General features: G+C 46.9%; 1 protein-coding gene across 6 annotated transcripts in view; it reads right to left on the reverse strand.

Annotated features, from left to right (window-relative positions):
• LOC123498636 (prostaglandin reductase 1-like) overlaps nucleotides 1-25,089 on the reverse strand; it is a 156,529-nt gene that overhangs the window by 43,757 nt on the left and 87,683 nt on the right. The window lies entirely within an intron of this gene.

Genomic DNA, 25,089 nt, shown 5'->3' on the forward strand with positions numbered 1-25,089 from the left:
TGAAGCATTACCCCAGAGCAAGGAGGACCTTGTGGTAGTTCTCAGCCCACAATGTGACCGGCTGCAACAACTGGACCCAGGGAAAAAACGTCGCCTTCCTTCCGCACTATATCGCGGAGATAATGGTCAGAATAGACCGAGTGAGTCCTCCAGCGTGCTGCCTTCAGGATGGAAGGAACCGAGCAGTTTTCCCAGAGGAGCATGGAGGCAGCAATGCCATGGATGTCATGAGCACGGGCATTGACCTCGAGGCAGACAGAGTCAGAAATAGCTTCATGGGCAGACTTGATGGTATCCCTGAGGAAGTATGAGATGGCCGCTTTCGACATAGGTCGAGAAGGGCGTTTAACTGCAACGAACAGATTCCTGGGCCTTGTCTCTGAAGCAGTCCGTTGTAAGTAGTGGAGGAGAGCCCGAACAGGGCACATAAAGCACTCCTCATCCATGGAACCGAGAATGGAAGTAAGGTTCTTAACCCCTTCAGTCCGGGGACGTATATATACGTCATGGTGGCTACGCGCACCAGTCCGGTGATGTATATTTACGTCCAGAAGCCTTACCTCCAGTCCAGGGACGTATTATTACATCTTGCGAGCCATAAGCGTTTTAGATGAGTGTACCCAAGAAAACCAACAGCCATTCGTTTTCTTAGATATGTATATTATCTAGGAAAATGAATATATGTAACTATTATATCGCAGGCACGAATAAGTTTTCGCATGAAGGTTTATTTTTTCTGTTTCGTCAGCTTTAGCAGCCACAGCCACCAGCTTACAGAGAGAGAGAGAGAGAGAGAGAGAGAGAGAGAGAGAGAGAGAGAGAGAGAGAGAGAGAGAGAGAGAGAGAGAGAGAGAGTAGGGGACGGACATGTGCGTGAGGCTCCTGCTTGTGGTGTATTTTGTGTGGGTGAACGACAGTGAACGCCCTTAAGGAAGTGTTTCAGTGAAGTAGCTCTGTTTGTGCTGTACAGTGTGAAGTGCAGATAAGAGAGAGGTGCTACAGTGCAATAGAAAATTAGATAATTTAGTGACAAGTGTCTCGTAGCGAGTGTGAGTGCACGTGTGTGAGCCTACCCGCCCGTGACCTGTCTCACCTGACGCCACACCCAGGCCACCTGGCTGGAATTCCCAAGGGAACCATAACCCCACCCCCAGTCTTTCCCTCCCGGGCAGTTAGTCTCTCTCTTTCTCTCCCCTCCCATACACTTTAACCTCTCACCACCTCTGCGTAGAGGAAGAAGTGTAACGTCGTCAAAATGGTAGCACACCAAAAAATTGGGAGGATTGGGCACCCAGGCTATAAGCCACGAAGATGGTGTGTTGTTTGTGGCCTGTCTGCATCAAAAAGCCATCCCTATGTCTGCTGTGATGGTGAAACAGACTGCCGCAACGTATGCCACATCGCATGCCTGGGTGACAGGGATGCATACACGTGCGACGTAACCCAGCAGCTACGCCAAGAGGCCAACATTGACGCAGCAGTTGTGTACGAAGATGATGTCGAGGAAACACCTGACACCCCAGTCCCTCCTCCTTTCCCCCCTGTGGATGACATCGACGCACCTACCTTCAGTGAGGACGTGGACAACGAACGTCAAGAATACATGGCGATGGATAGGGAGGAGCTTGTATCCCTCACTTTACGCCTAAAACAAGAAGTGATGGGAAACAAGAACGTTATCCAGTCACTTACCCTACAACGTGACTGGATAATAGAGAAAAAGGCTCAGGTGCTGGATATCTTTGAATTCATCGAGAATTGAGCGACGCAAGAGATGCTGACGCAAGAAGAAGCACCCGCACCATAGGTACTTCTGCCGCTGGCTCATGGATCGACAAGTCATGGGAGAAAGCATGTAGATCATCGGAGAGGTGGAGACAATGGTGGGAGTCAGAAAACACGAAATGTCTCCCCCCCCAGCCGTGTCGGATTAACACCTCCCACACTCCCACACTCTCCACCGCCACCAATACCTCACCCACCACCGCTGCTGCCACCACTGTAGCCGCCACCATCGCTGCCGCCACCTCCACCACCCCCATCACCTCCCTCACCCCAAATCCCGCTAACAACGGTGCCCTCCCCACCGCCACAAGCCCCACCTCGACTACTGCCTCGCCATCTACGCCTCCCGCTCAACACAACAACCAGGCAGCAGCAAGAAACCCCACTAATAATTCAGGTGGAAGGAAGAGACAAGCAAAAAAGAGCCACACGGGTAGAGGAGCGAGAATGACCCCACCTGCTGCTCAAAATGCCCCCCTACCTAGGCCTCGCCACCCCTCTCCTCCCCGGGGCCGAAGAGGCTGTGAGTACTGCCTGCGCCCAGGACACTCGAGGGAAGAATGCTTCTCACAGATAGCAGACGCCAGACAGGAAGCCATCCTGAGAAGGGTCTTGGCTGAAGGCAGGAGAAACGGGTACGCCCACACCCCAACCCCAGTGCCCTTCGTGGTGACTCCGGATGGCAACACAGGCAATGGGAGGAGCAGCCGAGGTCCCAGCGGGGATGGACCTCGGCCCCTTGGGAGAGCGAATACTAACAGCACTCCTCACCATAACAGCAACCCGCCAGCACCAAGAAACGTCGGCCACTCCCCTCTCCTCACGGTTGTCTCTGCCAACGTGAGAGGGCTTCGTAGCAACATTGCTGATCTCTCCCACAACTTTGTACCACGACAAAAAGCCGATATTGTGGCGGTGAGCGAAACATGGATGAGTGACACTGTGGAGCCGTCATTTGGCAAAATAAAAGACTACACAAAGTGGGTGAGGAAGGATCATATCGGCAGGGCAGGTGGAGGTGTGGCTGTTTGCTTTAAAAATGGCCTCCAGACTCAGGAACTGTCAGTAGACCTTCCTCAGCAAATGGAAGCACTTTTCTTCCGAATAGTGCTGACTGACAACAGTGGCTTGCTGCTCTGTGTACTATATCGCCCCCCCAGGCAAGGCCGTTTCTCGCTTGACTTCCTGGCGGAGGAGATGGACAACTTGCTCCATTGCTGCAAGAACGTCCTCATCGTGGGAGATCTAAATTTCCATCTCGAGCAGCAAGCTTACAACAACTTAGTGACAGTGTCCGGCCTCACCAACCACGTCACATTTCAGACCCATGAAAGAGGAGGCCTGCTCGACCCAGTATTATCAGATCTCCCGGAAGAAAGAATATTGTGTCAGCAGCTGGATAAAGTGGGTAGTTCGGACCACCACGCCGTACTGACGAAGATCCAGCTACATGTGGCGAGGGAAAAAGCTGCACCTCGAACCATCTGGCTATGGGAGCAAGCCAGCTGGCGTGACATGAGGGGCGCACTGACAGCCACAGACTGGCAGATGGTGCTCACGGGAGACGCGGAGGAGATGACTAACGCTCTCACCTCAATCCTGGCCACACTACAGGACCGCCACGTCCCTCACCGCACATACCTCGCCAAGGCCACAAACCCCCAATGGTTTGGCTTCCGCTGTCAGATAGCTGCCGAAGCCAAGTATGCAGCATGGAGGAGATACAAGCAGCGTCCATCACAACACAACCTCGCCATGCACTGAGCTGCTTGTAAGAGAATGACTGACACCTCCAAGTGGGCGAGGAAACACTGGGAGCAAGACCTCAGGAGAAAGCTCACAGGCCCAGGAGTTGGAGATAAGACGTGGTGGACACTGGTCAAGGAGAGGCAGGGTGTGATGCGGCAGGAGAGCGTGCCCCTCACCAGGCAGGACGGAACCACTGTCTCAAGCAGTGATGACAAGGCTGCACTCCTGGCAAAATTATTTGCAGAAAAAATGCAGGTTGAGAGCCCCACATGCCCCCCTCCAGTGCTACCCCTGGAGACAGCGCACACCATCACCTCAATACCCATCACCACGGAGCTGGTGGAAAAAGCACTCGGGCAACTGGACGCAGGGAAAGCCACGGGCCCAGATGGAATCAGCCCCCGGGTGCTGAAACAATGTGCCAGGGAACTGTCAGTGCCTCTTGCTGCTATTTTTTCTGCCTGCCTGGCAGAGAAAAAGTGGCCAGCATCCTGGAAGGAGGCATACGTGGTCCCTGTGCATAAAAAAGGGTCCAAGTCTGACCCAAGGCACTACCGACCCATCTCCCTGCTGTCTGTGATGGGTAAGGTGTTCGAAAACTGGTGGCAGCCGTCATATGGCAGCACCTGGATGAACACCAGCTTCTCTCACCCCACCAGTTCGGGTTTTGGCCAGGTCGATCTACTTCCGATCTCCTTCTCCTACTCTCCCAGGAATGGCAGGACACCCTTGACGAAGGCCTGGACACGCTCGTAGTGGCCCTTGATATCGCAGGGGCTTATGACCGAGTGTGGCATGCGGGTCTTCTGACTAAGCTCCAAGCCAAGGGCATCGACGGCGGTCTCCTGAAGCTACTCGAGAATTACCTCCAAGGAAGGACTCTTCGAACCGTCATCAATGGGCGGACCTCATCACCCACCAATATAGGAGCGTCAGTTCCACAGGGCTCAGTGCTTGGCCCAGTCCTGTGGAATGTGTATATAGACGATCTCCTGCGCCAGCTTCCTGCAGTCAAGGCTTACGCCGACGACTGCACAATCTCCCTCTCCTACTGCCGCCAGGACAGCCAGCGCGCCGTGGCCAACATCAACCGCCAGCTGAAGGCAGCAGAAGAGTGGGGGAAGGTGTGGCAAGTCACCTTCGCGCCAGACAAGACACACGCCATGGTCATCTCACGATCCCTGCCGCCTCTCAGGCCATGGAAGGACAACTACAGTTTGAGGGCGAGCAGCTGCCTCTCAGGAACACATCAAGATCCTGGGAGTCACCATGGATCGTGAGCTGCGCTACGACACCCACATCACATCTGTAGCCCGCCAGACCTCTCAGCGTGTGTCAGCCCTGCGCAAGATGGCTGGCAGTCTGCACTCGCGAGGCATCCTCACTCTCTACAGGGCACAAATCCGTCCCTGTATGGAGTACGGTGCCTTGACATGGATGTCCAGCCCCCATACCCACACCAGCCGGCTCGACGCCTATTGGGGGAAGACGAGGAGAGCGTGGCAAGTATCACGTCACTGGAGCACCGGAGGGACGTGGCAACCTTGACGGTGTGCCACAAAGCTCAAGTGCTGCATACACCTCACCTCTCCCGCCTCAGCCTGCCGCCACACCCACCCGGGAGAAATACGAGGCAAGCAGCGGATGGGGACCAGCAGGTACTGGTGCCTCTCTCCGCTCCTCACAACACCAGCGAACATTCAGAGCCAGGGCAGCGTGCCTGTGGAATCAGTTCACGGTGGCCACGCCTGCTGAGGTAGCGGGACTATCAACTCAGCAGACAAAAGTGGCCGCCAATGTCTGGAGAAGCGCTCTCCTGCCCGGCTAGTGCTGTGAAGTGTAGTGCAGTGAGTGAGGTGTCAAAACAATATACTAACGAGAAAAAGAAGTTTAGAATAGTTCCTTGCCAACACAAGGAGCTTTATGTCTAAATCTCCTTCTGTACCTGATTTATTGTAAAATTTATAAGTGTAAGATAATGTTTAAATAAAAAAAAAAGAGAGAGAGAGAGAGAGAGAGAGAGAGAGAGAGAGAGAGAGAGAGCTTATCAGTCTCCCATGTCAGGTGGTAATCCTATCCCCTCTCTCTCTCTCTCTCTCTCTCTCTCTCATAGTGTTTCCATTCGTAGTTTTTGTGTGTGTGTGTGTGTGTGTGTGTGTGTGTGTGTGTGTGTGTGTGTGTGTGTGTGTGTGTGTGTGTGTGTGTATTTACCTAGTTGTATTTACCTAGTTGTAGTTTTACAGGGCCTGGGCTTTATGCTCATGTGGTCCCGTCTCCACATCTACACTTATCCAATTTTTCTTTAAAACTATGTACACTCTTTGCTGACACCACTTCCTCACTCAAATCAAACTGTTCCAAGTCTCAACACATCTTTGCGGGAAACTAAATTTTTTAACATCTCTCAGACATCGTCCCTTCCTTAGTTTCTTACTATGCGATCTTGTGCTTCTAAAGTCATATTCTTCTCTCAGGATCAGTTTCTCATTATCCACTTCATCCATTCCGTTAATCAATTTGTAAACTTGTATCAGATCCCCTCGCTCTCTTCTCTGCTCCAAGTTGGTAGATCCACAGCCTTTAGTCTCTCCTCATATGTCATCCCTTTAAATTCTGGAACCATTCTTGTAGCCATTTTTTGTAGCCTCTCTAATTTTCTTATATGTTTCTTTTTATGGGGAGTCCACACAACTCCTGCATATTCCAATCTAGGTCTTATTTTAATACTTATCAATTTCTCCATCATTTCCTTGTCCATATAGTGAAATGCTACTCCAATATTCCTTAGCAAATTATACGTCTCTCTGAACATTTTATCAATATGGCTTACCGGTTGATTATTTTCTTCCATTGTCACTCCCAAGTCCTTTTCCTTTTTTACTTTTTCTAGTTCTACTCCATCTCCCATCTTATAGATTCCCACTGGTCGTCTCACTATTTCCCATTTCCATGACGGCTTTTGTCCACATTGAATTCCATCTCCCATTTTTTGCTCCATTTCCAGATCTTGTTTAAGTCTTCCTGTAGTATTTCACAATCCTCTTTTTGTTTAATGACTCTGCACAGTTTCGCATTGTCCGCAAACAGATTTATGTAGCTGCTCACTCCCTCTGGCATGTCATTTATATACACGAGAAAAAGTATTGGCGCCAATACTAACCCCTGTGGCACTTCGCTGTCTACTGTTCTCCACTTGGACTTCATATCTTTAACTATCGTCCTTATTTCTCTCCCTCTTAAGTAATTCTTCATCCATCTCAATGTGCTTCCTTTTAAGCCACCCTTCTCCTCTAACTTCCATAGTAATCTTTCATGTGGCACTTTATCAAAAGCCTTTTTTAGATCTAAATAAATGCAGTCAACCTATCCCTCTCTCTCTTGTACTTTATCAACTATTCTAGAGTAGAAACTCAATAAATTTGTCACACATGACCAACCTTTTCTAAAAGCAAATCGGCTATTTGATAATATTTTGTTGTCTTCAAGAAACTCAATCCATTGCTTCTTTATTACTTTTTCACACATCTTGCATATTACACTAGTTAGTGATACCGGTCTGTTATTTAAAGGTTCTTCCTTCCTTCCGCTCTTATATATCGGAACCACCTCAGCTCTTTTCCACTCCACTGGAACTGTTCCATTTTCAATTGAGCATTTTATGATGTTGTATATTGGACTTGCTAGTTCATCCGGTGTGTGTGTGTGTGTGTGTGTGTGTGTGTGTGTGTGTGTGTGTGTGTGTGTGTGTGTGTGTGTGTGTGTGTATTTACCTATTTGTATTTACCTATTTGTGTATTACAGGGCCCGAGGTAAGCTCTCTGTGTCCTGTCTCCTTGCCCATTCCTGTCATATCTCTCTTTCATCTGATTGACACACACTGCGTCAACGACATGACTGCTCAGTTTATTCCACTTATCAATGCTACGATGGAGGAAACTGTATTTTCTCACGTCATTTAGACAGATGTCCTTTATTAGTTTTTTCCATGTCCTCGGAGATAATTACTTTTGGGCACCTTTATCAACTCTCTATCCAATATGTCAATCTTGTTCACCAATTTATACATAGTTATCATGTCTCCTCTTGTTCTTCTCTCTTCTAATGTGGTCAGCCCCAGCTTCCTCAGTCTTTCTTCATAGTCTAACTCCCTGAGTTCTGGTACCATCCTTGTTGCCAGCCTTTGGACTCTTTCTACCTTCTTCACATTTTTCTTCATATGCGGTGACCAGACACATGCTGCATATTCTAGCTGGGGTCTTATTAAGGTGCATAATATCATCTTCATCATTCCTTCATCTAGGTAGTGGAATGCAAGGCCAATATTTTGAAGCATGTATGTTTTCCAAAAAATCTTGTTAATGTGTTTCTCCGGTGACAAAGTGTTTTGCACGGTTACTCCTAAGTCTTTCTCCTCATTGGTCTCTTTAATTTTCTCATCACGCAGTCTGTAATCCCAGTTTGGTCTGTATCTACTTCTTCCCATTTTCATAACATGGGTCTTGTCTATATTAAATTCCATCTGCCACTCTTTACTCCACTCATATATTTTATCAAAGTCTTCCTGTAACTTGTTACAATCTTCCACATTCTTTACTCTCCTCATAATTTTAGTATCGTCCGCAAACATGTTCATATAACTGTCAATTCCTACTGGCATATCATTAACATAAATCAAAAACATGATGGGACCCAGCACTGACCCTTGTGGAACTCCACTGGTTACCTTCTTCCACTCGGACTTCTTTCCTCTCACCACTGTTCTCATTTCTCTTCTCATTAAGTAATTTTCCATCCATTTTGCTAGTTTATCATTTACTCCTCCAGTCATCTTTAGTTTCCACATCAGTCTATTGTGTGGTACTTTATCAAAGGCCTTTCTCAAGTCCAGGTAAATAGCATCCACCCATCCCTCTCTATGTTGCAGTATATCAGTCACTCTTGAATAAAAACATAATAAATTGGATACACACGATCTTCCTATTCTGAAACCAAACTGCCTTTCACTCAGAATGTTTTCACTTTCTAGATACTCACTCCACTTAGCTTTAATTACTTCTTCACATACCTTGCACAATATACTAGTCAACGATACTGGTCTATAATTTAGCGGTTCCATTCTACTACCATTCTTAAATATAGGCACAATGTCACCTCTTTTCCACTCTTTCGGGACTAATCCTGTTCGTATGGAGGTATCCACAATATCAAATATGGGGTTCAACAATTGATCCTTACATTCTTTTAGCGACCTCCCAGATATGCCATCAGGCCCCATTGATTTATTAATATCCAGATTGCTTATAATTTTCCTTACGTCTTCCTTAGTAACCATGATGTCCTGCATTTGCTTTATTTCCGTAGGCCTTCCTCCCATAAAATGCTCCTCCTTTGTAAACACTTTGCAAAAGTTGTTGTTCAAAATTTCAGCTATCTCTCCAGCATCTTCATATACTTCTCCCCCGTTTTTTACCTTTTTTTATTGCCTCCCTTTTATTTAGTTTTCCATTTATGAATTTGTAAAACATTTTGGGTCACTATCACAGTTTTCCACCACCCTCTGTTCATATTCCTTCTGTGCTGTTCTCCTTACTTCAACATATCTATTCCTTGCTGTTTTGTAGCCTTCCCTTGATAATACATCACTGTTTTTCTTAAGTTTCTTCCATGCCTTTTCTTTGTTCTTTTTTGCTTCTTCACAATTTCTATTAAACCACTGTTTATTATTTAAAGTCCCTTCCTGTAATATGGCACAAACTTTTCACAGCAGAGTTATACAAATCCATAAATTTATCGTACTTCAATTGCATATCTCTTTCCTGGTATACCACAGACCAGTCAATTTAATTAAAGAACTCCCTTATATGGTTATAATTTGCCCTAGTATAATTTAATTTTTCCTCCCTCGTTCCACAATCTTATTCGTGCTTAATTCTGTATCCAGCTCAAAGCTTAGGACATCATGATCGCTTTTCCCAAGGGACTTTCATGTTCAATTTCCTCTTTTAGAGATTCCCTGGTAAATACCAAATCCAACCTTGCTGCAACATCCTGTCCCCTGCACCTTGTTGGTGATCTCACCCACTGTGCCATCAAGTTATTTGTTGCTACCTTTAACAATTCTTCTGCCCACTCACAACCATTCACCACTTCGTAGTCTTCCCACACTATTTCTTTGCAATTAAAGTTTCCAACTATCATCACTCTATCCTTTCTGTTAAGTTCTTGCTTCATTCTGTCTAGAGTATTTCTCATCACCATTTGGTACTGTTCATATTCCCAAGCACTGGTTCTGGGTGGTATGTATACTGTTATAATATTAATGTCTCTCTTGCCATCTGTTATAAGCATACTTATCACTTCCTCATTTCTCTTACTATAGTTCACCTCCTTCACTATCAGATCATCCTTAGTAAGAACCATTATACCACCACCACCTTTATTTTTTCTGTCATTTCTCCATACTTTGTAGTGTTTTACAACAAACCAGTCTAGCTTTATTTCGGGCCTTAGCTTTGTTTCCACTACACACATTATGTCCGGTTCGTTATTTCTTAGGTAATCCTTACATTCTAGCCTCTTAGACAGAAATCCATCTATGTTCGTGTAAGTCACTTTTATTCCATTCCTAGTCTCATTCTTCCATGTAATGCCTATTCCGTCTGTTTTATCCACCACTTCTTTAGTCTCCCATTTCTCATGTTCCAAAAAATCTTGGTCTTTTCCTCCTCTGTTCTTTCGTCATTCCTCTCTTTCACTTCAGTTACAAGCTCCTTCATTTTCATTCGCTCATCTTGTGACATATTTCTTCTTATGTAAATTGTTTTGGTTTCCTCAGAGTCCTTAAGTTTCCAAGCCCTCCTCAACAAGGCCTCCGCTGCCACCAGAGACTTTAATTTCAATTTTAATGGTCTATTCTTGCCTTCCTCAAAAGCTCCCAATCTCACACTTTCTTCTACCTCAGCATATAGGTCCTCTTCTTCCACAGAGATCTTGTTCAGTAAAGACTTAATCTTGTCATTTTCCTTATCCCTCCTGTCCTGCCAGTTCCTGTTAGTTTCCTCCCGCAATCCTATTATGATCACACATTTTTTCTTTTCAGCGATATCTCTCACCACATACTCATTTTCCTTTAGTGCCTTTACCATTTCCCTCTGCGTAATCCCTTTATTTTCCTCTTCCTGCTTTTTTACTATCTCCCTAAACGACCTCTGCACCTCCAGATGTTCATGATTCACTTCTTTCATCTTAGTGTCAATTAGATTAAGACATTCCTCTTTCTTCAAGTCCCCTTCGGATATTTTTATCTCCACTTCCATGAGTTTAGCCTTCATTTCTTCGCATTGTTTCCTTAGTTGTTGGTTTTCTTTCTCCATCTGTACTTTTTCCTTAAACAGCTCTTTATTCTTTAGCGTTAAGAAGTAGATCTCTTTTTTAAATGAATCATTCTCGGCTAGAACTCTATCCAGTTTTTCTTCTATTGACAAAATGCTTAGGAACTTAATCTCCAGCGCCTGGATTCTTGCATCCAAGTCTAGTTTCTGCAGTTCTTTTGGCGTAGTAATAAGACCTTCGAAGTCTCTAGTTTGCCTGGACGCCATTTTTGTTGTTGTCAGCTGATTACGGCCAGAGTGTGTGTGTGTGTATTTACCTAATTGTATTTACCTAATTGTAACATACGGGAAAAGAGCTATGCTCGTGTTGTCCCGTCTCCATATCTATTAATGTCCAGCTTTTTCTTAAAATCATGAATATTCCTTGCGTTGACCACTTCCACGTCTAAACTATTCCATGCTTCCACCCTTCTATGAGGGAAGCTATATTTTTCACATCTCTCCTATAAGTGGCCATTTTAGTTTTTCCCATGCCCTCTCGACATTCTTTCATTCCACATACACAGATCTTCCCTATCCATTTTTCCATGCCAATCATCACTCTGTATATTGCTATCGTCTCCCTTTCTCTTCTGTTTTCCAGGGTCGGAAGTTGCATTCTTTTCAGTCTGTCTTCATAAGTCAAATCTCTTAAGTCAGGCACCATTTTGTTGCAGCCCTCTGTACTTTCTCTAGTTTCCTTATGTGTTTCTTTAAGTGTGTGTGTGTGTGTGTGTGTGTGTGTGTGTGTGTGTGTGTGTGTGTGTGCTGACATATTGAAGCCTCTCTCTCTCTCTGTTCGCGCGCAATTTATTTCGCGTTTGAAATAATGTGTATTTTGCATGACAGGTATATGTTGCCATTTGCTACACATACTAGCATGCAAATGCTAGATATATTAGGGGACTCTTTTCAACAATAAATAACAGTGTTTACCACAAATCAGATGCTTCACTCTGATATAAGATGCTTTAGGCTATTTGTACAGACAGAAATATGGCAATTCATGATTGCTACCAGGTCACAGCCCTTCACCTCCGACTTCACAGCACTCCCCTCCACTTCCGCCTTTCCCTCACAGCCCTCCACCTCCAGCTTCACCGCACTCCCCTTCACCTCCGCCTTTCCCTCACAACCCTCCACCTCCAGCTTCACCGCACTCCCCTCCACCGCCGCCTTTCCCTCACAGCCCTACACCTCCGGCTTCACCACACTCCCCTCCACCTCCGCTTTCCCTCACAGCCCTCCACCTCCGCCATCACAGCACCACCACCCAAGAGATTCAGGGAGAAATCTCCCGAATTGTAATAAAAAAAAAAAAACGTAATGAAATATAAGAAGTAAAATTTTGTATTGTTTTCTTTTTTAGCATAACAATGGGAAGTGTATTGTAACATACAAATATTTTTACACATCCTGATATATAGTATGTGATGAATATATTGAGTTTATGGCTAAAACATTGATTATTCAATACTAAAGCTTCAAATCTTGACGCGCGCGGGCCGCCCGGATGGAGCGCGATGCGTGTTTTCTAACTTCCGGGGCGAATGGGTTAATACGGAATTCCCGGGGCATGCTGTGAACTCCCATATCCGTCTTAGCAATGAACTCAGGGAGATAGCAGACCATAAGATCCTGTCCTTGCCAGCTAGTCTGGGAGGAGAGGGCCTGGATCTCCCCTACCCTCTGTGCTGTAGCTAATGCCAGGAGAAAAAGAGTCTTCTTGGTCAGGTCCTTGGAGGACGAGACCCAAAGGGGCTCGAAGGGGGCCTTGGACAGGTAGCGAAGAACTACATCCAAGTTCCAGGAAGGACTAAGATTCCTAGTAGGTCTGCGGGGTTGAGAAGAGCACGCCTTGACAATAACACTCAACACCTGGTCATTGTTGAGGTCCACGCTCCTGATTGCAAAGACTCCATTCAGCATGGCCTTATAACCCTTAATGGCAAAGGTAGAAAGATTGCAATCCTGGCGCAGGTGAACGAGAAAATCTGCGACCTTTTGGACTGTGGGATTGGAGACAGTGTGGCCATGATCTTTGCACCACTTCCTGTACACCTTCCACTTGTGCTGATAGTTGGAAGCAGAGGAAGGCCTCTTGTCGTGAGATAAGAACTGGGCCACCTTAGAGGAGAAACCCCTGTGCCTCAGAAAGCGCTGGATAGTCTCCACCCTGTCAGCTGAAGCCCGGGGAGACCGGTGTGGAACTTGTGGATGTGTGGCTGTCTCAATAGATCTTTGCGAAGAGGGAGGCGGCGGGGAGGCTCCACCGAAGCCGCCAACAGATCTGGAAACCATTCCTTCTGAGGCCAGTAAGGGGCTATGCGGATGAGACGCGTGTTCCGGAAAGCCCGGAGCTTGTTGAGAACTCTCCTGATGAGGGGGAAGGGTGGAAAGGTGTACAGATCCTGGTTGTCCCAATTGTAGAGAAAGGTGTCTGTGGCGATGGCCGCCGGATCCTGAAAGGGGGACACAAAGTTCGGAATCTGGTAATTGAGACGAGTGGCGAACAGGTCGACTGTTGGGTAGCCCCAGACCCGCCACAGCAGGTGACAAACATCCATATGTAAGGCAGGGATTGGTGTCGGCGGCTGAGGCAGTCGGCCACCACATTGACTGAGCCCCTCACAAACTGGGGCAAGATCGACACTGCATGCGCTTCTGCCCAGTCAAGGACCTGGCGTGCCTCGAGGTTGAGAAGGATAGAGAGAGTACCTCCCCTCCCTGTGCAGGTAAGCGAGGGCCATGGTGTTGTCCGAGAAGACAGCGACAACTGAGCCCCTCACCACCTCCGTGAAGTGCTGGAGGCCGAGGCGGATCGCACGGAGTTCTAAAACATCCACGTGGAGTGTCTGTTCCTATATGTTCCACAGGCCACTCACAGAAGCCTGGAGGAGCAATGCACCCCAGCCGACTGTAGAGGCATCCGTGTAGAGAAGGTGGTCCGGAATGGCAACCTGAAGAGGCTGACCTTGCCCCAAGTTCTCGTCCTTCAGCCACCATTCCAGGTCCTGACATGAAGCACTGTCCCAGCTGACCGGATGGTCTTCAAGCATCGACCACCTGTCCCATTGCTGGTTCAGTTGGATCTGCAGGAGATGCGTCCGCCTCCTGGATCCCAGCACTAGATGTATGAGGTAGGACATATGCCCCAGAAGTCTCAACCAGTGCTCCGCTGGGGGGAACAAGCAACTGAGGAAGGAGCGGAGTAAATCCTGGAGGCCTTGTATCCTCCCCTGGGTCGGGAAAACCCTCAAAAGAGGGGAGCGAATCACCATCCCGAGGAAGGTCTTCTCCTGTGCTGGGGTCAGGGATGACTTCTCCCAATTTACTCGGATGCCCAGGTCCGAGCAGAGCCTGAGCAGACAAGCTGTGGCGTGTCGAGCTTCTACCGCTGAAGAGGCCAGTACCAACCAGTCATCGAGGTAGCGAAGGATGCGGAAGCCCCGACGATGGAACTCCACCGAGACAGGAGCCATCAGACAAGTGAAAACCTGTGGAGCAGTGGAGAGACCGAAGCAGAGAACTCAAAACTGAAAGTGGTACCCCTCCCACACAAAGCGCTCGAACTGACGGCTGTGGGGATGAATGGGCACCTGAAGATATGCATCCTGAAGGTCTAGTGACACCATCCAGTCGTCCTCTCGGATGGCCAACATTACCGTCCGGACAGTCTCCATCTTGAATTTGGTGGTGACAACGTATGTGTTGAGGAGGGAGAGGTCGATGATGGGGCGGAACCCGCCTGTGGCCTTTGGAATGACAAACACATGGCTGTAGAAACCTCGGGAGGGAGGCGCTTCCTCTATAGCCCCTTTTGTCCAGAGACGCTGGAGCTCCATCGCAAGGGCGAGACCCTTGGGCGACCCTGGGGCATAACCCTGCGATCCTCGAAGAGAGTGGTCAGGGGTGGGGGGGAAGAGAAGGGGATCTGGTAGCCTTCCCGCAGAACGCCGAGGACCCACTCCTCTGCCCCGATCTTGAGCCAACCTTCCCAGCAAAGGGCCAGACAGCCACCCATCACCCCATGGTGAGATAGACTGTCATTTCCGAAAGGGCTTATCCCTCCGTCCTCCTGACTGCCCACTAGTGTGGGCAGAGAGCAGTCCGGAAGATCCACCCCGAGGATCCCCAGGACGAGGGCGAACTTGTGTTCGCCGGGGAGGAGCAGCCAGAAGCCTCGAGGCTGAGGAGGCAGGAAGATGAGAACCGCGCTCCACCAAGGGTGCACCAGTGGCCGGACGTGGACGAGCCAGGGCCCTGAGAGCAGTCTCATGGAGAGTCATGGCAGCATTACTCTTGGAAGACTGGAATGCCTCCTGCAGCTTGGCCTCATCAAAGAGGAGAGGAGAAAAGATGGGGGACCGTCTAAGTATGCCCTTCTCCACCTGAGAGAAGGTGGGTCTGAGGTGGGCAATGTAGGACTCCCTTCTCCAGGCCCGAAGATTGGCATTGACGTACGTAGAATCACGGCAGATGTCATTCAAGGCCATACGAACAGCCTTAAAGAGCTGTCCCTCTAAATCCAGCAGGTGCGAGGGGAGATGTGGTACCGTCTGTAGGTGAAGGGCACCTAAGCACCAAAAAGAGTAGTTGAGTGCGTCCAGAGAACGACCAACCACTCCCTCCATCCTGGCGACCTCCTGCTGGTCACAGATAACCCTCGGCTCACGGGAGGCCGAGTTCAAGGCATGGTGCAAGTCCTGGTTAACGGCAGTAGCCTTCCCTGAGCCTTCCTGGTCCAATACTGTGTACATCCTGGCAAACCTGCCTGAAGGATACCCAAGAGAAGCCAGCTTCCTGTCAATGGCCTTCAGGTAAGCATTGTTGGCTTGCTCCCTGAAGAACTGGAGGGGTTGAGCCCTAGCGAGGAGAATCGGCCCTCCCTGTGACTCAGTTGCACCAGCTCCGGGCGCGAGAGGACCCTCTTGCTCAAGCCTTTGGCCCGCCGCGTCCTCAAACACTGAATTGATGTAATCCATCATGCGATGGTACATGGAGGCCGATGGGGGCTGGGTCTCATCCTCCTCCAGCCCCCTGGGAATGTGGTGGGACGGGGCAGGTCCTGGAGACAAGAAGGCCGGGCCCTGCCACCCCGAACAAGAAGGCCGGGGATAACCATGGAGTACCCGTCTATCAGTGCTATCCATGAGGGGAAGGTCACTACCCCGGAGACGGGCAGTCCGGGGGGTGCCTCCAGGAGTGGAGACGCCAGCCTCAGAGGGGAAGCGCACACCTTGAGGGGAGGGGAGGTTCTGGCACCTCTCTGGCATAAGACAGTAGGTTTGGTAGGACGTAGTGGGGTCGGCTGACTCTGAGCCCCTAGCGGCCTAAAGGACATAGGTGGCAGCCCGTGGAAAAGGCGTGGGCAAGCCACCTGGTAGGTGAAGGGGCAGAGCATCACCCTTGCCTGGGCTCTCACCCTGGGCCTTGGGGGTGGGGCCAGGAGCAGTGCACTGGTCCACCCTCTCCCTGTCCCCCCCCACCGACCGGTCCTGGGAAGGAGCCAGGGCACCGGTCACCACTGGGGTGGGTTGGGACTTCTTGATCCTTCTAGCATCATCCTTAGGAGGATGAGAACGTTTGGAAGCCACCTCAAGCCCCCGGACGGCACCCCCTGGCCCCCTGACTTGATGTGACTGCACACACCTTTTTGCGTCAGGACTCTGGGAGGGCAGGACACTGAACTTCATCAGGTCTCTGTCCGAGGACGAGGGGAGAGCTGAAAGAGGTGGGTCAGTAGCCAGGGAAGACACAGGGTTATGTAACTCTCCCAACCGTGAAGACACTAGGCTGTCAACAGAAGCAAGGAGTTGCTCCTGCCAGGATTCCAAAAACAGGGAAAGATCTATAGAGACTGGAGGCTTAGACCCCTGCTGAGAAGCTGAATCATCAGCAGTGAGCTCATCCTGAGAAATTACACTGCCTGCCTGAAGGGCAACACCTCCAACAGAAATAGCAGAGGAGACCTGAGAGCTAGAATCCCCAGACATATGGCTCGTGTCACTGCTGATACCAGACTGGGTATGAGAGCCCTTAGACTTATCCTTTAAGTTAGCTTTAGCCTCTCGCTTGCACCTCAACCCGCATTGATACTTGTAGGCGGTAAGAATCTTATCCTTGCTCCAGCCAGAACACTCATCACACCTCTTACCTAGGCTGCAGAACTCCCTGCACTTGATACCGACCGAATGTGGATCGTGGAGGACACTACCCAAGACCCTGGAACAGTCAGGCCTAGAGCAAATCCGCCTCGTGGGCTGTGGCGAAGGAGACGTAAACACTGCAGAAGGACCGGCAGGGGCGTCCATATGGCTAGCCAAAACACCCTCCAGGACGGGAACAGACCGCACCGGAGACACAGGAACATCACTAGAATCTTCCTCCATAGAAACAGGAGGAAAAAGAAGGCGAAAACAAGGTAAGGAAGAAAGGAAGCAGCGGCGGAAACGCAGGTCTACTCGCTCTGCGCGCCGAGAACTGACTGGTTGTCCACGCAGTGTGCTGGGGACACTGCTGGCCCTGCTGGGGGCAGCAATGAGCGCCGAACTGCCAGGCGTAATGCTAAAGCGGGCGGTTTCTCGGCGAAAAGGTAATGTGGAGCAGTGGAACTGCTATATTTTATATGAAAAACAGTTGTCTGTGACAGAAACTGTATTTTCCAATATCCTTCACACACTGCCTCATCCTGATCTTCTTTTCATGTCCTCTTGTCCTTCCGTCAATGAAGTGACTTTTTTTTTTGCCCTTGGCTGGCCCTCTTCCCTACGTAAAAAAAAAAAAAAAATTAAATAAAAAAAATAGAGTAGTGACGTCATGGAGGGTATAAATACTGGCTCATAGGCATCATGGCATGGTTCAGTCTCCAACAGCAACGTGGACTGCCCACACACTTTTTTTTCTCTAACTTTACTTCGTTACCTCTAACTATTTCCTTCTTCTGTACCCACTCTTACATCACTTCACCCCACTTTTCTGTTACATTAGATTAGATTAGATTAGGTTCAGTCTCTTGCTCGCTTGAATATGCACGGAGGTACATTAATCTCTCCCGCCCATACGTCTTGTGGGAATGAATACACCACGTGGAACATCTAGACCGGGTAGCTAACCTGTATCTATCCTTGCTAATGCCGGTACACCAGCCCTAGTCTATCTAGACCCCCTTGTGTGTGTGTGGTCGTCAGGAGACACCCAGTAGAGAAACAGAGGAGAGAGTGACGAGTGAGGAGGGAGATGCCAGGAGGAGGCTCCGCAGAGACTGCCAGTTGAGTCCATGATTCTCCTAGTTCCCCACACAGGCCACGTGTCAGGTTGGATAGAGTAGTGGAAGGAGAGATCAAGTGGTGACTGGAGTTTATAGTGTACCTTTTTGGTGTAAGGGCATTGCCAATGCATAGAGAAAGTATATTTTTGTTACTTTTCATCATTAAAGTTTATATTTTAATTTACCCAGTTAGTTTTGACTTGTCCCAGGGAAGACAGAAAGGGCAAACAGTCTGTAACTGGTACTTGGGACAAGTACACTGGTGCCAGGGACCAGTACAGTGATGCCACCAAAAAAAATTGGTACCCCAGTACAGTGGTGGCAGCGTTTTTTTTTTTTTAGATGACCACATAATCTGAAGACCACTATCTTGTGTGGTAATCAGGGTTAATTAGCTAGTCTTACCCCACTTACAGGGTAGTTAGTACTAAATTGTTTATAGTGTTTCTAGTGGTATCAAGTGGTGCGTTTGATTGCTTCGAGTACAGTAAGTCCTCGTTATATGGTAGTTCTTTATCCTGTCAATTCACAGTTACGGTATTTGGAAATTACTACCCTCAATGTGATATACGGTAAGAAAAATTCACACATACGGTATCCATCCGCTCATGTCATTCGAGAGGGCCCAGCGTGGGGGAGCAGGGGTGACGACTCATCCACGCCACACCTCCCCACCACTCACAGTACTGACTTTAACTTGACCACCCTTGGAGCCTATTATCTCTTCCCCTCCCCCCCCCTTTTTTTAATTGCATTACATATTACTTACATGCATTACTAATTAGATGAATAAATGGAATATTAAAGGATCTATTGTAAGCACATATGTATTCATAATAATCATGGCAAACACTAATAGCCTACTACCAGCGGCAAATCATGCAGGAACTGTTAAAGGGCACAGATGGGCCTGGCAAGCCCACTGTCAGTTAATGTTGGAAGTCGTATAACATCAAGCACGCCTTAGATAACATCAAGTCATCTTGGGACGAAGTGAAGACGTCTACCATGAACTTGGCATGGAATAAACTATGGCCAGAATGCGCGCATGACTTCCCAGAGTCTTCGCTGAAGACGATATCGGTGCGATCAGAAATGACAATAAATCTGTGCCATAGGGCTGGCTTCGATGAAATTGATGATGATGATGTTCAAGATCTTTTGGAAAGCCATGCTGAACCTCTCTCAAATGATGAACTTAAAGAGCTAGACAAGGCATCACAGGAGGCAGAAAAAGAGGGAAACGAGGAAGGACCTGTGCGTGGCCTGGACATCAAAAATTCTTAGAGAATGTCTTGGTGGTATCGAAAAAAGCTCTGGAAACCCTAAAGGAACGTGACCCAAATCCTGCCAGGAGTAACAAAGTCGCTCATGACGTAGAGAAAAAGTATCAAGATTTATTTATCAAGAAATCTATGATGAAAAATCAAGAAAAACTAAAGTCCTCCATCCACTCGTTTTTCAAGCCCGTCAGACATGTCGTCCCTATCACACCTGCTGACCCTGCTACAGCTGGCCTTTCCTCAATATCCTCTTTCTTCAAATCACTGAAACGTGCCGACCCTGCTATAGCTGGCCCTTCTACATCTGGGCTTTCGACAGTGCAGACGACGACGTCTTTATCCTTGTCTGCCCACTCGGCGAAAGATGAGTAAGGGCTGAAATCCCTACTGTCCCTTAGCCTTGGGAAGGACATCATCTGATAGAATACATGGCAATTGAAAGGTAAATAAAAACATTTTCTGTTTATTTTTTTGCACAGTACTTTATTTTTTTAATGGTTATTTTCATGTATTTTCATTTCTGTAGGGGTGACTTTTGACATGCTGGAACGCATTCCCTATTATTACATGTTATAATAGGTTCGGTATACAGTAAATTCGATATGCGGTAAGGTTTTCAGGAATGCGTATCTAACGTATAACGAGGACTTACTGTATTAGATTTTTTTTTTTTTCTTATGTACAAAGTAGCCATGAGCATGGTGGAGAGGCTGCTCAGGATCTCCCCTGCTGGCACTTGCCCCAGGCCAAGCAAGTCACAAGCCTCAGATCACCAGGCAACCCTAAAAATTCAAAATTGCAAAATGTAAAAATAGGGGGATTCCAAAAACCTTTGGTTATTTATCTTTTTTCTTTTCATTTTTTTTCATTGTAACTTGGTCCTTGACAATAAATTGTGGTTGTAACTCCTGACATGGATTTAATAGAAAACAATTTGTGGATTTCTCAGGAGGGATCAATAAGAGGAACTATGAGTGAAGAAGCAGCTAGGGGTGCAGTGAAACCAGAAAATCCAAAAGTAGATTGTTCCCAGGAAGGAAAAATAGTCATTAGAACGAGAGGTTGATATTTTAAGACATTTTTAAGATAACACTACTAAATTTGTTGATGGTGCCCATAAAATTGAAAAAAAGAGCCTTTAGTATTGTTCATGAAAAAGAATCATGGCAATTAGGACAACGTAAAATAATGTTAAAGGCAGAAGATGATTTCCGTTGGCCAAATTTAAAGTCAGATGTTAAAAAGATTGTCAAAGAATGTATAACAAACTAAGTCAGCAACTGTTCTGCAAAAGCAGTAGCTTGAATTTTGTGTAAAATCGTTTAAAAATATGTTCTAAACAGGTGAAAGAGATAGTCAGGAATATTAAATCCTATGTTGGTCGGGTGCTGAGGACACTCCTGACTGACAATGCCTTACAAAATGAATAAAGTGGAGCAGAAAGGAGTGTCATATAATCTGGAAAATGCATTTACTGGACACAATCCACCATGCCTCAGGAAAAAATCAAAGAATTCATGGGTGACGAAGGTTATATAGTAGACATGAGCGAAGTCGTGTTAACCTCTGTGGATGAAGATGACATAGAACTGCGCGGAGCACAACGCAGACTTGTGAGACGCAACATCAAGGAGTGTAGTGTTAAAATAGAGAACAATACATAGATCCCTGAGTTAAGTAAGGAACCTGGTTACTGCCCACAAACTCTTCTGCAGCCTGAATGGAGATGCACACCTGAGACACTGCAGAGTTGGTACAATGGTCCTGCAGCTGTAGCAGAGATCACCAAAGTCGTGAGGGCTATGAAGTACATGTGACCCAGGGAACCCAGGACTTGGAAGTTCACCCCAAAAGGATGATGGCTTTGGTGGAACCCCTGCCGAGTATCACCACCCTGCTCGGCTTGCCAGGAGTGGTGAGAGTGGAGCTCACCTGTTTTGACCAGAAGGTCAGGTCTCATCTGACCTGCAGTCTTGTCAAAGACAGAAAGGGGTTAACAAAGAAAATAAAAAGAAGACTGAAGAGGTGAAACAAAAGACAAATGTGAAAACACAGGCGTTGTAATGTGTCAAAACACTGTTAACTTTCATTATGTTTATGAGTTGGAGTACAAGGATTTTTTTTTTTAAAGGGGAAAGCCATGTACTGGTCACAGCAGAAAGAGGAAAGCCTATGATGGACACTACTTAATGTAATGTGTACCGTAAGATGTACTGCGGCCGTGGGTATTGTTCCGCTACCCCACGCCACACCACACATTCAGTCGTACCCAACGCAGCTTCGGGTTCACTCACGCTCGCCTGGCAATCTACTTGCCTGCCTTTCTTTGACTGGTCCTCCTGTCAAGCACAGCCAGTCTACCTCTACAGTCTACTGTCTACAGTCACACTCCAGTGTATAGACTGTAATTCTGCATCATCACGCAGGCTACAAGCTTCATTCAAGGTGCCCAGACTACAAGTCTCTGGCCACTGGCTACTCATCAAGCCTCCACGCGCTCGCTACCAAGTATTTTGTATTCCTACAATAAAGACAGGGAAGTTTCCCCCTGGTGTTTCTTTCCATCACACCTGCATATGTCATTGGTGCCACTGGTACCAGGACAAGCCTTAAGACACTTACTTAAGGAGCCATCCAAAAAATCCTTATACAGGCAACCCCTGCTTAATGAAGGTTCACACAATGAAATTTCGCTACAACGAACGTTTGCTTTTACTACCATCTGCTCGTTTAACGAACACCAAACTTGCTTTAATGAAATTTTATCCAGCTGATTTTTTCCAAGTTTGAAAGCCCCGCCATATCATGCAAGCCGACAGGATTTTGAATACACCAGCGCCTCTCGTGGACAAAACGCGCACCACTCACTCCCCTTAGTTCAAAACAATAACAGCATCAGCAGCAGCTCATCTTCCCTCGCTCTACATGCCACCAAAACGCCCTGTAATGTCGCCTAGCATTGCTACAAAGAGCAGGAAGTCTCTTACTCTCGAAGTGAAGCTGGATATTATTCACCGACACGAGAGGCAAGAAAACTAATAGCATTGCTCGCCACCATGGCTTGACTCCATCTACTGTCTCTACTATTTTCAAGTCAGCAGACTCTATTAAGAACGCTGGTGAGACCATATCTTCTTTGCAAGCTACATAATAGAACCACCTACTGTGACACTACAATGGATAAAATGGAAAGCCAATTGTGGAAATGTTGTACATAAGTTTTGTATGCGGTACAATGATGCGCCATTTGTTTACATTCCACAGGTTGCCAGTTAGTGCCTTTCCCGTTTCACTCTCCCTCCCTTCATAAATTTAAGATCAACATTATAAAGTTACTTACATACATACATTAGTGTACATTATAATTACATTAAACTGCTTAAATGTTTAACTTCATAATTTTTACTTTCATTAAACCTTTTACTGTACTATGATGCACTCTCTCTGTTTACTCTCAATAGAAGTTCAAGTCGGGTCAAACTTGTTATAATTGGTTCGCTTAACGAAAACTCGCTTAACAAATGTTTTTTTAGGAACGTAACCCATTCGTTAAGCAGGAGTTGCCTGTACTCTGTATTTTCGAATGTCTATTTTATGTATTGTTATTTTTAGAGTAAGGAATATTATTCATGGAGAACAAGGAACACAAATAGGGAATATATGTATAAAGAGTAGCAATGCCATGGAGGGCATAAATACTGGCTCATAGGCATGGCTCAGTCTCTTGTTCGCTTGGACATGCACAGAGGTACATTAATCTCTCCTGCCCATATGACTTGTGGGATTAAATATACCACGTGGAAAATCTTGACCAGGTAGCTAACCTGTATCTGTCCTTACTATAGTAGAACTCATCCATAGCTACCCACAAGGCTCCTCTTGGGTGCGACGTTGCCACTGCTATACCAGTACCTTCTTCAAAGAAAACGGAGTGATGATTGTTCTCTACTTCACTAAAAGAAGTCAGAAGAGACGCAAATACCTATGCAGCTATATAGTACATTAAATGCAATAAAGATTCTGGTTATATACATGAAAATGAGACAAGTAATTTACATATTTATCAAATAAGTACACATACGAGTAGAAACACAGTAATATATTGAGTGGTTCCTTGCTTGAGTCAAAGGTAAGAGTGTTGCCCGATTTGCTTTCTCTTGCAAGAAATATCTATTAAGGCGGAATATGAATTCCTTGGTCTGGCTGCGCAAGACAGTGTATGACGATGAAGCGTCAGGGGGTCCCAAGATGTATTAGACTAATACATCTTGGGGGGTCCTTCCATGGTGGTGACCAGAGGAGGAGCGAAGCAACACGTGCGTGGCGACCTGACTCACCCCCCAACCTCCCCGGGAATTTCCACCCGGGTCGTGAGTGGCAACGTCGCCTGACCTGATATGACACATCACCATCCATGTATATGAACTAGCTTAATTTATTTTCGTATATGACAATTATTTATATAATCTACCACTTAATTAAGGTTTCTGAATGTTCTGAGAATGTTTTTTGATAATGCTATGATTACAGGACAGTGAGTAGTTTGTTTTTATTGGAGATTTGGCATAGTCTCACGGCAGACATGGCCAACGCCCTATGGGTAGGTACGGATGAGTTTTAGTATAATGCAGGTACACCAGCATGAGTCCATCTAGACCCCCTTGTGTGTGTGGTCGTCTGGAGACACCCAGGAGAGAAACAGAGGAGAGAGAAACGAGTGACGAGGGAGACACCAGGAGGCGGCTCTGCAGAGACTGCCAGTTGAATCCATGGTTCCCCTAGTTCCCCACGCAGCCCATGTGTCAGGTTAGATACGGTAGTGGCAGCAGTGCTCAAGTGGTGACTGGAGTTGATAGTGTACCTTTTTGCTGTAACGGCATTGCAACGCAGAGAGAGTATATCTTTATTATTTTCATCATTAAAATCTATATTTTTCTTTACCTCATTAGTTTTGACTTGTCCCAAGGAAGACAGCAAGGGTAAACAGCCTGTACCTGGTACTTGTGACCTGTACACTGATGCCAAGGACTAGTAAAGTGGTGGCAGCAAAATAATTTGATGCCCCAGTAAACACCTGTCACTTCGCATTCTCCTATCTGATCGCCAGTATGGCTTCCATCAAGGCTGCTCTACTGGTGATCTTCTGACTTTCCTTACTAAGTCTTGGTCATCCTCTTTTTAGAGATTTAGGTGAATCTTTTGTTGCTGCACTATATATATAAAAAACCTTCGATAGAATCTGGCACAAAGCTTTGATTTTAAAACTGCTCTCCTACAATTTCTATCCTTCTCTCTGCAACTTTATCTAATGATTCCTTTCTAACTGTTCTATTGCTGCTGTGGTAGGCAGCCACTGTTCTAAATCTATTAACAGTGGTGTTTTGCAGGGTTCTGTACTGTCACTCACTCTCTTTCTATTATTTATTAATGACTTTTAACCAAACTTCTTGCCCTATCCACCCTACATCTTTCCACATTCTTTTCAGAGACAACCAACCCTTCAGGAAGTCAACAGATCATGCAGGGATGCCAGAGAAAACTTTGTAGTGTTCATTACCTCAAAAACTCAATTCCTCCATCTATCAACTCGACACAATCTTCCAAACACCTATTCCCTCTTCTTCAGTGACAC

The sequence above is a fragment of the Portunus trituberculatus genome, chromosome 48 (assembly GCF_017591435.1).
Source record: "Portunus trituberculatus isolate SZX2019 chromosome 48, ASM1759143v1, whole genome shotgun sequence".
In the NCBI taxonomy this organism is placed as follows: Eukaryota; Metazoa; Arthropoda; class Malacostraca; order Decapoda; family Portunidae; genus Portunus; species Portunus trituberculatus.